The sequence below is a fragment of the Barbus barbus genome (genome assembly GCF_936440315.1).
Source record: "Barbus barbus genome assembly, chromosome: 12".
NCBI lineage: Eukaryota > Metazoa > Chordata > Actinopteri > Cypriniformes > Cyprinidae > Barbus > Barbus barbus.
This window is the reverse complement of record NC_136740.1, coordinates 22,315,576-22,331,376: the sequence shown is the minus strand read 5'-3', so window position 1 is coordinate 22,331,376 and position 15,801 is coordinate 22,315,576. Positions and strand designations below refer to the sequence as shown.

General features: G+C 36.8%; 1 protein-coding gene across 2 annotated transcripts in view; it reads left to right on the top strand.

The window, feature by feature from the left end:
* Window positions 1–5,089: 5,089 nt before the first annotated feature.
* LOC306877826 (phosphatase and actin regulator 4B-like) overlaps window positions 5,090–15,801 on the top strand; it is a 52,711-nt gene continuing 41,999 nt past the window's right edge. For both annotated transcript variants that reach the window (XM_079429810.1, XM_079429808.1), the window contains exon 1: window positions 5,090–5,221. The gene's annotated coding sequence lies outside the window, so the exon portion shown is untranslated. The remainder of the gene's footprint in view (window positions 5,222–15,801) is intronic.

The window sequence follows — 15,801 nt, the reverse complement described above, 5'->3', positions numbered from 1 at the left end:
GCTTACAGATAATGAAAACACAAAATTCAGTGTCTCAGAAAATTAGAATATTACATAAGATCAATAAAAAAAGGATATTTTAAACAGAAATGTCAGGCTTCTGAAAGGTATGTTCATTTCTATGCACTCAATACTTGGTTGGGCCTCCTTTTGCATGAATTACTGCATCAATGCGGCGTGGCATGGAGGCAATCAGCCTGTGGCACTGCTCAGGTGTAACGGAAGCCCAGGTTGCTTTGATAGCGGCCTTCAGGTTATCTGCATTGTTGGGTTTGGTGTCTCTAATCTTCCTCTTGACAATACCAGGCGAGTTTGCTGGCCAATCAAGCACAGTAACACCATGGTCATTGAACCAGCTTTTGGTACCTTTGGCAGTGTGGGCAGGTGCCAAGTCCTTATGGAAAATGAAATCAGCATCTTCAGAAAGCTTATCAGCAGAAGGAAGCATGAAGTGCTCTAAAATTTCCTGGTAGATCGCTGCGTTGACTGTGGACTTCAGAAAACACAGTGGACCAACACCAGCAGATGACATGGCAGCCCAAATCATCACTGACTGTGGAAACTTCATACTGGACTTCAAGCAACATGGATTCTGTGCCTCTCCACTCTTCCTCCAGACTCTGGGACCTTGATCTCCAAATGAAATGCAAAATTTACTTTCATCTGAAAAGAGGACTTTGGACCATTGAGCAACGGTCCAGTTCTTTTTCTCCACAGTCCAGGTAAGACGCTTCTGACGTTGTCTCTGGTTCAGAAGTGGCTTGGTAGCCCTTTTCCTGAAGACGTCTGAGCGTGGTGACTCTTGATGCACTGACTCCAGCTTCAGTCCACTCCTTGTGAAGCTCTCCCAAGTGTTTGAATCAGCTTTGCTTGACAGTATTCTCAAGCTTGCGGTCATCCCTGTTGTTTGTGCACCTTTTCCTACCCAAATTCTTCCTTCCAGTCAACTTTGCATTTAATATGCTTTGATACAGCACTCTGTGAACAGCCACACCTTTCAGTAATGACCCTCTGTGACTTACCCTCTTTGTGGAGGGCATCAAGGTTCGTCTTCTGGATCATTGCCAAGTCAGCAGTGTTCCCCATTATTGTGGTTTCAAAGAACAAGAGATACCCGGAATTTATACTGTAGGGATGGTCATTAATTGAAACACAAATGTAAATATTCTAAAATTTTGAGATACTGATTTTTGACTTTCATGAGCTGTAAGCTCTAATCATCAAAATTAAAACAAAAAAACTTTTTAAATGTTTTACTTTACATGTAATGAATCTAAAATATATGAAAGAAAAAATGAACTTTTTCACGATATTCTAATTTTTTTAGATGCACCTGTAGTCATTTTTAAGCAATAGTTGAGCTGAATAAAACCACCCAGAAAGTTAGGTTAAACATCTAACCCAACTGCTAGGTCAACAACCCAGTCTCTGGGTTTGTCCATATTTTAACTAGCGCTGGGTTGTATTTAACCCAGCATGAGACAAAAACCCATAGTATGGGGCATTTTTGCCCTCATATCAATCTATCTCCTATCAGTTTTAGAGACCCATAAGTGAAATCATAGGCTACATTACATCAAGGAATCGTCTTACATCAGGGATATATGTCAAGCTCTTATTACACTACAGTAACCATACATGCTGTGTGGTATAGAGATCTCCAAAAGGTGTCCACTAAACACAGGTTCCAGCACATGGAGTGACCATGCGCATGGAGCATGATAACATTTGTTTAACATTATGTACATGCTAATAAATGCTACATTATCAAAGAGCTTTTTGTCTCCACGGATCCCTGTTTTCATAGATCCGAGCAAAGTGCACACACTTTTATCAGAGCAGTACCAGTACCCTGGATGACTTTACAGTACCAGTATAAGAGATTATCAAATAGAAATGCAGCTTCTAAAAGACTCTATAGCACAAAAGACATCAGCTAGTGGAAAACATATGATCAATTCCATGGTTGACTATTACTGGAATAAATCATGTTAACATTACTCCCATTGTTCTGATCTTCATTTTGGAAGTTGCATGGAATGTTTTCGATGGCTTGAGTTTTACAGCCTGGAGTAGGATTGGCTGAGAACATTTCACCAGAAGCCAACCCACTGCCCTTCCTGTTTTGGTGGTTCACTCATGGATGTCGTGCTCACCTCTAGAATTTTCTTCTTGGATAGTTGAGTTAAGTTTGTATTCTATGTGTCAGTTTGATGTCTTTGACTTTCTCAAATATAACTTCAGCCTTCTCATGGAGGAGAACCCGCATATTTGAAACGGAATATGTAGTGCTTTTAAAGAGGTTCTACATTAACAGAGTATCTTACATTTCACCTTTTTCAGCAATAAGCATGACACCGTGTTTTTCATTATCGTTTAAAACTATTGCCTCAGTCATACGAGGCGTTGTCAGTTGTTGAGCATGAACTTTGATTTGTTATGTTGAGTAACTAAATTATAAAATTATCATGCATGACTTTGCAAATAAGATTACACCTTCATGTGTCTTGGTTACCAAATGAAGTTTGGTAAAATATAAAACATTCCTCACCTTATTACTGACATGGCTCTAGATAAGCAATTGTGGGTGTTTGACATTCCAATGAACTGAATCAGAAATATAAAAAATGCTTATAGATTTATTTAAAGGAAAAATCAAAACGGTCTTCCAGAATTATTGCAAAAATTATTTACTTTCCTTTTCCATTAGTAAACTGAATATTTTATGTGTAAGAAATTTATCAGGAAAGCTCCCTGAAACATAAATGATATGGCACAGGGGTTTCCTCACGTTTATTTGGACACTTTATTTTACAACAGATTCTAACGTTCCACAATTGCTTTATTGTATGCCTACTGTATCTAAAAAAATAGTATAATGGTCATAAACACATCATCCTTTAACTTTACTTTTCTAATTTACATTTGCATAAGACAAATGGGTGTTCAAGAGCAGCAAAGAAATAATCAAATGCATAAAAAGCCTCTATTAGCACTTCTCTAGCGTTCCACTGGGTGGCAGTGTTCTGTTACTATCAATTCCCAGCAGGAATGACTTCTAAAAGACAACACTTGCATGACAAACCTATCTTTTTTTTTTTCATTTTAGTGTAGTTAAATGTGAGCTCCATGCTGTGTTAAATAAAACCTTGGGATGTCAGCAGATATTCAATCCTAATTAGTTGTGACTTTTAAAATCTGAAAAGCACAGACATCACAGTTCCAATATTGAACCTTTGAATTTTAAGTGGTTTTCAACTACATTGTTGTTAATGCTATACATCTACAATGGCACTTAGCAATCTACAGCTGTCATTTAAACAATTTTTAAAAGTAATCACAAGCTAGAGTAATACAGTAGAGTCTACATGTAAGATAAATTCTAGTTTATGCATGATTATGATAAATGTAAATGTAAATGATTACTTTGAATGAATCACTTATGGAGTCATGGGGTTTCAGCCTGACTTTGACCCATCTGACCACTTTAACTACTAAGGTTATCTCACTATACAATTTTCACCGAATCACCACACTATACATTACAGGTTGAAAAGTTCACAAGTCATTGCAAAATTTAGCCAAGTGCGTGATTACGACCTATTTTAGTCGCATGCAGATGAAAATGATGATTTTCCTTATCCAATCATTTTTTTACAGGCCTCTGGCTATTTTTCTATGACGTGTTCTTTAAAGTAATAAAAATGACAGATTTGTGGATTTCTTTTTTTAAATATATAGTTTTGTGCTTTTAGGCACACTATACTATAGCTACTAATCTATGCTGTTTTCTCAAATGACTGATTGTCCACTGGGATAGAAAACCACAAAAAAACTTTGACCAAACATTACTACACCAAACAATTAGAATACTACAGGTACATCTAAAAAAATTTGAATATCATGAAAAAGGTCAATATTTTTTGTCACTCATATCAGAAAGTGAAACCCATATATTATATAGATTCATTACAAATAGAGTGAAATATTTCAAGCCTTTATTTCTTGAAATTTTGATGATTATGGCTTACAGATAATGAAAACACAAAATTCAGTGTCTCAGAAAATTAGAATATTACATAAGATCAATAAAAAAAAGGATATTTTAAACAGAAATGTCAGGCTTCTGAAAAGTATGTTCATTTCTATGCACTCAATACTTGGTTGGGCCTCCTTTTGCATGAATTACTGCATCAATGCGGCGTGGCATGGAGGCAATCAGCCTGTGGCACTGCTCAGGTGTAATGGAAGCCCAGGTTGCTTTTTTCCTACCCAAATTCTTCCTTCCAGTCAACTTTGCATTTAATATGCTTTGATACAGCACTCCGTAAACAGCCACACCTTTCAGTAATGACCCTCTGTGACTTATCCTCTTTGTGGAGGGCATCAAGGTTCGTCTTCTGGATTATTGCCAAGTCAGCAGTGTTCCCCATTATTGTGGTTTCCAAGAACAAGAGATACCCTGAATTTATACTGTAGGGATGGAATATTTTTTACATCCACAGACTACAAACTTTCATTAGGATATTTATTTGATCTATTTTACTCTGTTTACCCAGTATATCTTGTCTCATCTTACATGTAAGACAGTGATATTCATCAAGATAAATGCCCCTAAATAGCCTATTCTTTTGACCATTAAAATGGTTGCACCATTCAGTAGGCTAATTTCTACCTTGTTTCTAAGGCTTTCTATTACATATCCTATTAAGTAGTACATACAGATCAACACTTTAGCTGAAGTATAAGAAGAAGAAAAAAATCCCATTTCAATTTCTTGTTGTTGCTAAGTTTTTAAATATTTCGCGTCGCGTCGGTTTCATTCCGATATATTAATAAACTTGAACGATAAGATATCGCGTAGCGGAGCGTTTTTTAGAACAATTCTTAACAATACAAATAATAAAGACTAAATATTCAGATGCATGCATTAAAAAAACTATAAAGAGAGCGTGAGTTGCAGCGTTTGGTTTCCCCTGCAGCGCCTCATGGGTAATGTAGTCAATTATGTTGACGCTGACAATGCAAGCGGGCAGAGGTTCTTATAACTGTAAACTACAATTACCACACTTCCTGTCCTACGGTTTCCGGTATCTTTGGGAAAAGTTTCAATGGGGGTTGGAAAAAGAGAGTAATGAAAAAGTATCCGTGTTGTCGTGTACATGAAGTGAAACTAGACGGGGGAAGAGGAGGGCCAGTGCCTTAGACGTAATAGGGGAAGGTAAGAGATGTTACCTATTAACCAGATGATGCACGCGCAGGTGAACCGCATTGGAAATAAAGTTGTTGCAATGCAAATCTCAGCTTTTGTAAGTGTTATACTGGAGTGAGTTGCTCGTGCCCATACAATTTATTTTTGTCATGTGTCCCCCCCCCCTCCCCCCTCAAGCACAGCCAAACGTGTATGTTTTATTATTATGAGAAAAAACAGTGCATCGGTATCAGTAGCATCAGTAACGTTACTTGTGCTCAAAGTTGTTGCGGCGCTGCGCTCATCGTGATGCTCCGCATCATGTCTGCACGCTTGCGTTCCGTTTCCCCCCAATTGCATGCATTTAATGCTTGTGATAACCACTATGAATCGTGCATTTCCCCTTTAGTCTGGTATTGAGTACTGAGAATATCAGTGAACCTAGAACATGTGAGAATGTTTGCCGTTAGGATGATCAGCTGACTTTTCAGCAATGCACGAGAGCTGTGCTTCTACGAATCTGTATTTGTTTACGGGATTTTCCCAACGGAAAATATATGGAGACCGAAGCCCCTCGTTGTAATTTGACAGACAATACTCCGTGCTTTCCGAATGTATCACCGCTCATTTTCAGGTCCATTTGAAATCTGAGCGATCAGGAGCACGCGCCGCACTCGCAGTGAGCATTTCGCATCTACCGCCTGCTTTGTTTTTTTTTCTTTTCTTTTCTCCATTGTTACTCAAAATCTATCGCAACCGTTTACGAGAGCAAGTGTCTGATCCTTATTACATGCAAAGATTGATCTTGCCAGCTTGCGTAACATCGAGGAAGATTTCATCCTGAGAGCATGCAATTTGTTCTTTGTGCGCGAGTCGTTTTGAGGACTTGATCAGCTCGGAGCTCCATCATTCATTGCTCCAGTGAAGCTCTAATTTCTCTCGTGTGCCTGAGTGAAAGATTGAGATGGATTGGCGGCTGCAAGGTAGGGTGAAGGACACTTGTTTAGCAATTTAATTTCATGAAATATGTGGTTGCAGTGCGGACCATCTTATTTTACTCGCGTTGGTATTCTTTTCAAGGAGGACACAAACGCTGACAAGAACGTGCTTTAGTCAAAATATCAGGGTTTATCAGTTGTTATAGATACAGAGACACTAAGCAAACCAAGAAGTGTGAAATGTTGTGTTTTCTTTATAATAACTTTGATTAAAAACGTAGTATAATGCTGAACACACATTTAGTTAGTTAGAAATTAATGTAATTTTTAATTAATGTAATTTTCTTCTAGATATGGATCTACTGGGTATGCTAGAGATTGGTATATTTTGTCTTTAGTACAGTTATTTATTATACTCTGCCTATACAGTTTTCATGTGTCAAGTCATTGGTTTAAACTCTTTGGTATAAAAATGAATAAATCTTAGAAGCTTTTCATAGTAATTCTAAATGGTTACTTCAGAGAGATGTGTAGATGAAGACATGAGGTGGTTTTAGTTGGTAAGGTATGTTGATAGAATGGTCTAATTTTCCTTTAAATGGCAAATTGTCATTTCATTTTTTGCTTTTGATTGATTGCTTATGAGAATGTGTATTGTCTATGCATGCAAAATGTTTTATTTATTTTTTTACTTCTGTTAGGACAGCCTGTTTCACACCGCATGCACAAGTAGTGTGTGAGCGTAGCAACGGCGTAACTATAACAGCAGGTTCGCATTGTACTCTCATGGTGAATCTGCAACATAATGAAACTGTGGCTTTATGCAGAGAATAAAGTGATTTCGGGGTTACTGCATTAAATGTTTCATTTAATAATGACCATACATTACAAAAGGTTATCTGGTGTAGGCCATTGAGATTTATGACCAACTTGATCTTTGTGAAGTCTAATTCATAAGAGGAGGTGGATCACATTTACATCCAATTTATAAATAATCTAATAAATAGAATGGAACCTGAATCATCTGTCCTCGGTGAGTAATTGGGCGAGTACTTTAGTGGTTTATGTTGCTTCATTGTAAACTATTTTGTAAAAGATTGTGTCTATAAATAGTATTATAGTGCATTTTACTGTATGTTCTGCTTATTTAAGCATGGTTTACCTGGCGAAAACCTCTCTTCAGCAAGGTGATTTAGTTATGACATTTTCCAGCAAGAACTAAACCATAGTAACAAGCCAAATATTAGTTAATATGGGTGTCGAAATAAATATGTGCTGCGTTTGGAGTGAAACAGGCCTGACCATGTTTCCAACCCCATCTCATGAGAAAAGTTTCTTTTTTTTTTTTTATAATGTAGTGATTTTGTATGAATAAGTGATTCATACAGAATTGAAAAAATTTACGAAAAAAAAAATGCGTGAATGTCCATCTCTAAACCTAACCGTCAGTGAGCTGTAAGAAAACATACAAATGAGATCGTAAAAATTCATACGAATTAGCCACCAAAATGTAAAGTTAGTTACAATTTACCATGAGAGTGTGTGGCACTCTGAGCTGCTCTACCCCCTAAACCTCATCCAGTATTGATTGAGTTAGTTTGTGTCCAGAAGATCTCATCCCACTAAATCCAGTTTGCCAGTTATCAGGATTCAGTCACAAGATCTTACTTCAGTGGCGGGAAATGGAGAGTGCTTTTCCCCCAACTCTATAAAACAGAATTTCATTAGGAAACAAAGATTGACATCCTTTCCATGAAGCATGACTCAGTCAAGGTTTGCGTGTGCCGTTAGTTTCCCAGGCAGTGTAGAAGATCAGCGTTTTGGGCTCCTTGAAAAGTGGGCCACAGGTCCCTGGGGTGAGCAAAGCTTTTCTGGGGCAGGCGTGGCAATGACGTACAGGTGGTTCGGAATGGGAACGTACAGCACCGTCCAGTCATTCTGAAGGGAGCCGGGGGTGTGATATGCGGTCTGGAGGTAGGAAATACAGGTCTCGCTTCATAGTTCCCTCAACGGAGATCTTCCATTCTGGTTGAGGTCTCGGCTAGAGAGGTAGGCCAATTTCTAGAGCAATTTCTTTTTTTTAAATTGAAGATTTAAGATTGCGTTTGGGTTACATTTTGTAGATACAGTCTTCCCCTGCAATTGGCAAAAGTTTGTGAAATCGAAACTCTCTGTTGACCTCCAGTGCATGTAACGATTTCTCTCTCAGCCATCAGTAGCTGTCTCTGCCCAAACCTAAACACACGAGTGAGCCTCTACGCACAGAGGTGGGATGCTATTTAAAGATCACAGAAGCGTACCAGCTGCTCCCATTTCCGTGCTACGTAATTGAATCAGCACATCCAGTTGAAGAACTCGTCCTTAGATTTGAAAGTTCTGTTTATAGAAGAGGACTCTACTTTCTGTCATCCTTTATTCTTTTCTGTCACTTGTGTTTGGAGAATCAACCGTGTGGTACTCCAGGCAGCTTGATGTAGGACACTAAACCCACTTTTATGTGTGTTAAGCTATTCTTAGGCAGTCAAGTTGTAGGCCTAGTTTTATACATGAGAGGGTGGTGCCGTAGTGTCACTCTTTTAACAGCGAGCTTTGGGGATGTGTTTGAGTGTGCCATCTGCTCTGATACAATTTCTATTATGGTTTCATCATTTCAGTCATTAAGGGACATCAGAGATTTTTGGATTGATCCAAAAACGGACCATTTGACCTTGAAGTTTAATTGATCTCAATATTTGATTATTTATTTATATATATATATATATATATATATATATATATATATATATATATATATATATATATATATATATATATATATATTTAGGTAGGTGTATTTTTGGATATTTTTAGTGACAATTCTTCATAAAAGCCAACTTTAAAGCACCTCTCCTGCAGCCATCCACATTTAGATGGAAGTCTTTGGTTGTTGCATTTTGCATCACATCTCATGATATTTTTGGAGCATTTCACCATGAGTGTTGTTTTTAAGAAATTACTTTTTTCTTTCTTTTTTTTAAGTGTCTTGTGCAGTGTTACAGTCTATTGCCCTCGTTTTTGCTGTTTCTTATAATGTCTTATTTATAGCGGATGACTTATTGATATCCCTTTTTGATGGTCCTGTTGCAAGGGACCTCCCTTTTTAAATATAAAGGTGGCTCTATATATTCAAGATAAGCTTGGTAAGATATAAACTCATTTTTAGAAGTATTCTAAATATATGTAAAATATTTAGATTTGAATATATTAACTTTCTTTCCAGTTCACAGTTTTTTGCATCTCATATGTCAACAGAATAATATTATTTGTGATTTAATCTCATGCTTCATGACAAGTGTTTAGAAATTTGGTAAATTTTACTTGACCTTACCTTACCTTGTCCTGTGGCCTGACCCCAGTTTGAAAGCTCAGTTCTACTTTTGTAGTTTTGTACTGCACTACTTTGGACCAAATGAAGAGCTTTTTTTTTTGCATATTTTTGTTTCTGGCTCAAGAGTATTTTTGTTCAGAGTGTGGACTGGCCTTGGCGTTGGTTCTGAAGGAGAGCGAGGCGTCAGAGACACGCAGTAGATGCAATAATAGAGTGCACATCTGTTCTATTTCTCCTCCAGAGTTTTCTTGCTTAGTGATTGAATTTTACGGTAAGAAATGCTTACCGTTAGTGATGTGCGAAATGAAGTGCCTTGCAAGGTCATATGACATTTGTCGTTTTAATAACGACAGATCGTTTTAATAACATTTCCATCTAAATCTGTTTTTTATTTTATTTTGCTTTTATTGGTCAGCACATGAACAGTTTGTTACCACACTGATTTTGCCATGTGTACAGTATGAAGGATTTTAGTTCCCTGAGTGCACATCCTAAATGGTGCAAGACGGAGGCTGAGGAGTTAAGAACCCAAAGAAGAAATAGGACAGTTACATCCTTTTTTCACACTTCATGTCCTGAGGGAGGCTGCGAGGATGGGTGTGTGTCGGGGATTAGCATGTGTTAGGTATCGCCAAGTGTCAGGTTTTTGAGGTGACACTCTTTGCATTTGGAAAATGACAACATGCTCCCTTTCTATTCCTGTGCTATTATAGTGGCTTTGATACACACATTTAGGTCATATTCACATTTATCTCATAAACACTACACACATGAATGCTACATGCATGCATACATTCTCACCTTTTATGGAAGTATCCTGCACATTGTTCCAGTTTACAGTGTGACTCACTGCCGTTGATGCTTCTGGTCCAGAGGTGTGAGAACGGATTTATCTGAGACATAAACATCTGCTTCCCGTTAAGGCACTGAAGTGTCTACAATTCATTCTTTCAGCTCGTTTGCCCATCCAGCACATATGCCTAAGCCATTCCCCATCAACATGAAGCCACAGCAGCAGCATTTCTTCAAATCAAATGCGAGTAGTGTCTGAAGTAGCATACGATATCCAATGAGAAATGTTTCAAACAGTATTATGCTACATACCTCATTGAAATGGTCAAATTCAGTGAATGGCTTACATTTGAGTTATTTCAGAAAGTAATGTTTATTTATTTTTACTAGGGATGCACGATATTGGAATTCTGCCGATATTCGATATGCCGATATTTTTCAACTCGTTTTGGCCGATATCGCTGCCGATACCGCTATATTTCCTTTTGTTTGGAAACAACACCAAGTCTCTCCTGTGCAGAAATTATAAGCAAAATATTATTAATTTTGGTTAGTTTTTAACAAGAACTTATTTATTAGAATTAAATAAAAAATAATAAAAGGTTTTTTAACAGTACATTGAAGCTTTGAAAATAAATATAAATCAACTATATCAATCGCTGCATTTTTTCCCCCAGAAAGATGCAGTGTTAACCCTAATATTTTATTTTAAGATTTAACATTTGTAGATGGTCTAAAACAAAAGAGTTGTAAAAATTCTGAAAATCTTTTAGAGCTCATGATTTGTTTAAAAAATAAAACGTTACACATTAATGAATAAATCAGTATATATAAAATTATTTAATTTACAAGTGTCATGTTTGTGATTTTTTTTTTTTTTTTTTTCATGTAAGCTATAGCTTCTGACCATTAAATCAAAACATACTTATTTTATTACATCAATTACTGCTTTATTTAATCAGAAACACAGTCTAAATGTTATTTGTGTAGGCTATTTTACTTTTAATTTAATTAGAAGTAGGCCAACAGCGCCCCTACTATTAAAACTCCTTACCGAACGGGCATTAGGACCTGGGGGAGGCTGTCACTGCTGCCCCTGTTTGTGCTATAACTGTTTACTCTATCCCACACCGAACGCGTCATTCTGTACATGCCTTCACACATTAAATGCAGCGATCCAAAACAGTCAATCTATTCATCATTCAGACAAAACTTTGCTTCAAGAATGAGCCACATTGCTGACGTGATCTAATCGCTAGCACACCCTGAGCACATGAGAGTTAACCCCTTCCCCTTATCGGCAAGACCTATCGGCATAATTTTGCATGTCAGGCCGATGCCGATATTTACATTTAAAGTCATTATCGGCCGATTTCGATATCAGTCCGATAATATCGTGCATCCCTAATTTTTACATTTATTTTTATTGGTTGATTTATTGGATGTATATCAAATGTATATCATTTTGGAATAAATTTTGCCATTCTCTAACACTCACTTAACGTTAATCTTTAAAAAGAATTTAATAACTGTGCGTTTCTATCAATCAATTTCTTACTTTCACAATTAAAAGATTTCATGAGGTTAACTTATAACCTACCCTTGTGGTCAGTTTACACAAGATCAACCTGCTTGTTTCCTTTGCGGCTCCTTTAAATACAAGACCAAGCGTTCGATCGTCAGAGCGTCAACAAATCTTTCTACAGCGTCGTTGGCAGGGCGTGGGAACCCTGTATTTAAGGTAGCCCGTCGGGCAGGACAGTGATATATTTTGGTAGCCAGACTGGAAGACGCAATAGCCCCGGGACGTCGGGCTAGCGATTTTGCGAGCCCTGCTATGGAGCAACAGTATTTACCACACATTTTACAAGATTAAATGTTTGTCAGTGGTGCTCAGGTGATGAGGTGCTGTACTTTTGGTTATGTATAAAATATGAGGCTGTTACAGTTTTCACAATGGTACTGTCAAATGTACATCTGCATCCCAACTCGAGCTCCTGCTACTCTGAACTCAAGCTCCTGTTCTAATGTGCATTTCTAAGAGACAAAACTTGTAATATTACATGTTCAGTGCTACCAAATCAGGTGCTGGTGCCACTGCTCTCCAATGTTAGTTTGGAGCCCTGATAATATAAATTGTACTGTAAAATGTTACTGTAATTTGAAATTTCGTCCGTTTAATTGTAAATGAAAAATATAGCTTTAGTAAACTTTTTTTTTCTTTTAGTATAACATTATTATACCTGCATAATTTTACCTTTTTTTTGTTTAAAGAAGAAACCAAACCAATGTATAGTTTAGGGCTGCCAGTAGCGACTATTTTGATTAATCTATCGACTAATTTATTGATTAATCGATTAATCTAAGCGATTAATTTCCCACAAAAAATCAACAATTTTACTTAAGACTATTTTATTAAACTTTTATTAAACCAAATGAAATCCAAATTTCTATGAAATCCTTTTTTAAAACATAAAGTGCAAGAAGCAAGTGTCCATCTCACTGAAATCAAAGTTCAGTATTATAGTGTAAGAATGACAACATATCCACGTGTTCTAGTCTACAAATGGAAAAAACTGAATTTGGAAGTAAAACGGATTGCATAGGGCCCTATAATGGTAATTTGTGGTAACAAAAATAGATGTAAGTGAACAATAGCCTTTAAAATTACTTAAAATTCATAAAAAATAGCAATGAGGCAATAATTATTAGTTCAAATAAAGTATCAAAAGCAAGAATTCACATGGTATTATTGAACAAAACTGTTAAAATACTTAATGTATTATAAACAATGGCGCTAATGTGCATTATGCATTACAACAAAGGCCTGCAGGGGGCGCCAACGGCCTGATGATTTTTTTTACACATTACTGCGCGATCTAATCCTTGTTTAATATTTACAAAGCACCATTTAATTCAAATGTCCACTTAATCTTTAATATTTTCTTTAGGACAGAAATGCTATAGCAACTGTAATTAAACGAATATGTGGACATCAAAACGTGTAAACTCAGAGTGAGGGTTTGAGATTTTATTTTGAAACTGCGATGTATTCTCCTGTGTTTACGTTGGTTTATAAATGATTTACCTCACAAATCTGATGAAATGGCATATGTTGCGTTCCCAGATGAATGTTATAATAAACTCAAAACAACATGCAGAGATGGAGTATGAGACGCTCCACATGTAAATAACAGTTTCTGTGGAGCTACTGTGAATGGAGCCGCTGTGAGACGTAGGGCTGGTATCGAGTTCGATACTTTTTTTCAACGTCTTGTCGTTCGGTACCAAATTTCGATAACTAAGGGGTTAATCTCATTAACGTCAGTGAGCCACTAGGTGTGTTTGACTAGAAGTGACGCGGTGCTGATTGATCAGTGTTTGACATCCGCGAGAGCGTTTCGAAAGTGTACGGAGCAGTCTGCTCTCTATATCGTGCAGTTTCGCTTACTTGACACAGACTGAAGCTCGCGTGACATTTCAGCGTCTGCCGTCTAACTAAATGAGGACATAAACACATGAACAACAGCTCCAGAACTGCTCTGAGAGTCACTTCATGAGCATTTTACCGTTTGATTTGAGTAAAACTTGCATCATATCATATACACACAGAACTGTAAAGGTATTCCAGGCAACCCGTCAAAATAAAAGTTCGGATTAACTTGGAAGACACTGCGGCAGAAATATATTAATATTGTTCAGCAGAGTGTACATACTGCTACTACTAGGCTACTATTAAAATTATTAAAACTCTTATTTTTTAATTAATGATCACACAACATTTCTTCCATGTTTTAATTTTAATAGTAAAATTTTGTTTGCCTAAATAAATTTTATTTTCAATAATTTAAAAGAAAAATTAAATTAATGTTTTATGCCTTCATTTGAAAACCAGATACAGAACACAGAATTTCTGAGGAAAAAGAAAACAATTCATAAGGCTGTTTTAAGAATAAATTTGAATAAACTAAGTAGTTTTTATGCATTCAAATAATTAGGCATACTACAACAGAATTTAATAACAATAAAACATATTGTGAAAGAAAATAAAACGCCCACTTATGAAAGTGGATAAAGATTTTAAATTTCTTGAAGTCTTTAACAACCTAGAATAAATGAATAGAAATGATGATTCTGTCTGAGCTATGCGTTTTAAAACGAGCACGCACTAGTGTAAACTGAAAACTATTTGAGCTGTATTAAAATTATTTGTACTGATTTATTGTGTTGCTATATTTTGTTCCATTGTGCAGCTCAGGAGATGAGTCTTTGAGTCTGTATACATGTCAACAAGCTGAAAAAAATAAAACCAAAGTTTTTTGAGATAATTGTTAAAACTGTTTTCATAAAATTGGTATCGAAAAAAGTATCGTTCAGGAACCGGTATCGAACACAAGGTATCGATATCGAACATTTTTGAACGATACCCAGCCCTAGTGAGACGCACACACTTAACCTACGCGCATGGAAATAATTAAAGCGCATATACTGTATAAGAACTGCATCGCGTATAATTATTTAAATCGTAGCATTTGTGAATTCACAATTATGCTTAATTATGATTTTTAATGGGTTCAATATATCATGGAGCCTAGAAAAACAGTCTAATAATGTGTTTTATGGATTCTCATCCGTGAAATGCGCCGCTTCCGGTGTTTTGCCGATTAATCGACGCGAGCAAAATGAAGTCGACGATTTTTAAAAATCGAATAGTCAACTAAAATCGACGAATCGCGACAGCCCTAGTATAGTTGACATTTGAGGCTCAAGGCTATAGAAAAGCAATAAAAGTTCACGAAGAGTGTTTTCAGACTTTTTTCAAATATATTTTATATAAAAATATGGCATGCAGCTTCAAACAATGGCATAAATCTGTTCAAAATAATCGTTATTAATAATCGCAAGTACAATCTCAAGGGAATAATCGACAATCATGATTTTTGTCATAATCGTGCAGCCCTAGTACAGAGGAAGGAATGATCGCGTTCACTCGCGCTCCGCTCTGCAAAAGTTTGTGGCGCGTCACGGATCAGACACGGAAACCGGTGCTGATCGCGGCCTCTCTAGTCAATGCTTGTGTTGGGTTTATACCTGCACGTTTCTGAACTGTCCCAGAAGCGGCTCTCCAAGGCGTTTATACAACGATCTGTCATGCCAACAGCTAAATTCGGTGCAAATACGTGTACCGCTACACCCCTAGAGTATACTCTTCCAAATTAGACCACAGGTTTTTCTGTATTCTTGTGGTATAAAAGTGGTGGCTTGAGGCGAATATCTTGTTCTTGTGATTTTGATGTAGATACCTAGGCTTGGAGACCTAAAACACTGTAACTAGTTTGTTGCAGTGGCCATATACGACCACATGGAAGGATTGATTATTTGATTTATGCATAGCTTTGGTCAGTATTACTCTGTGGTTTTGATACTACAGTCACACCATGCTAACCACTTGGTCCAAAACAAGAATGTAAGGCTTGAGAGACCAACCAACAATAAACACACCAAGAATTCCT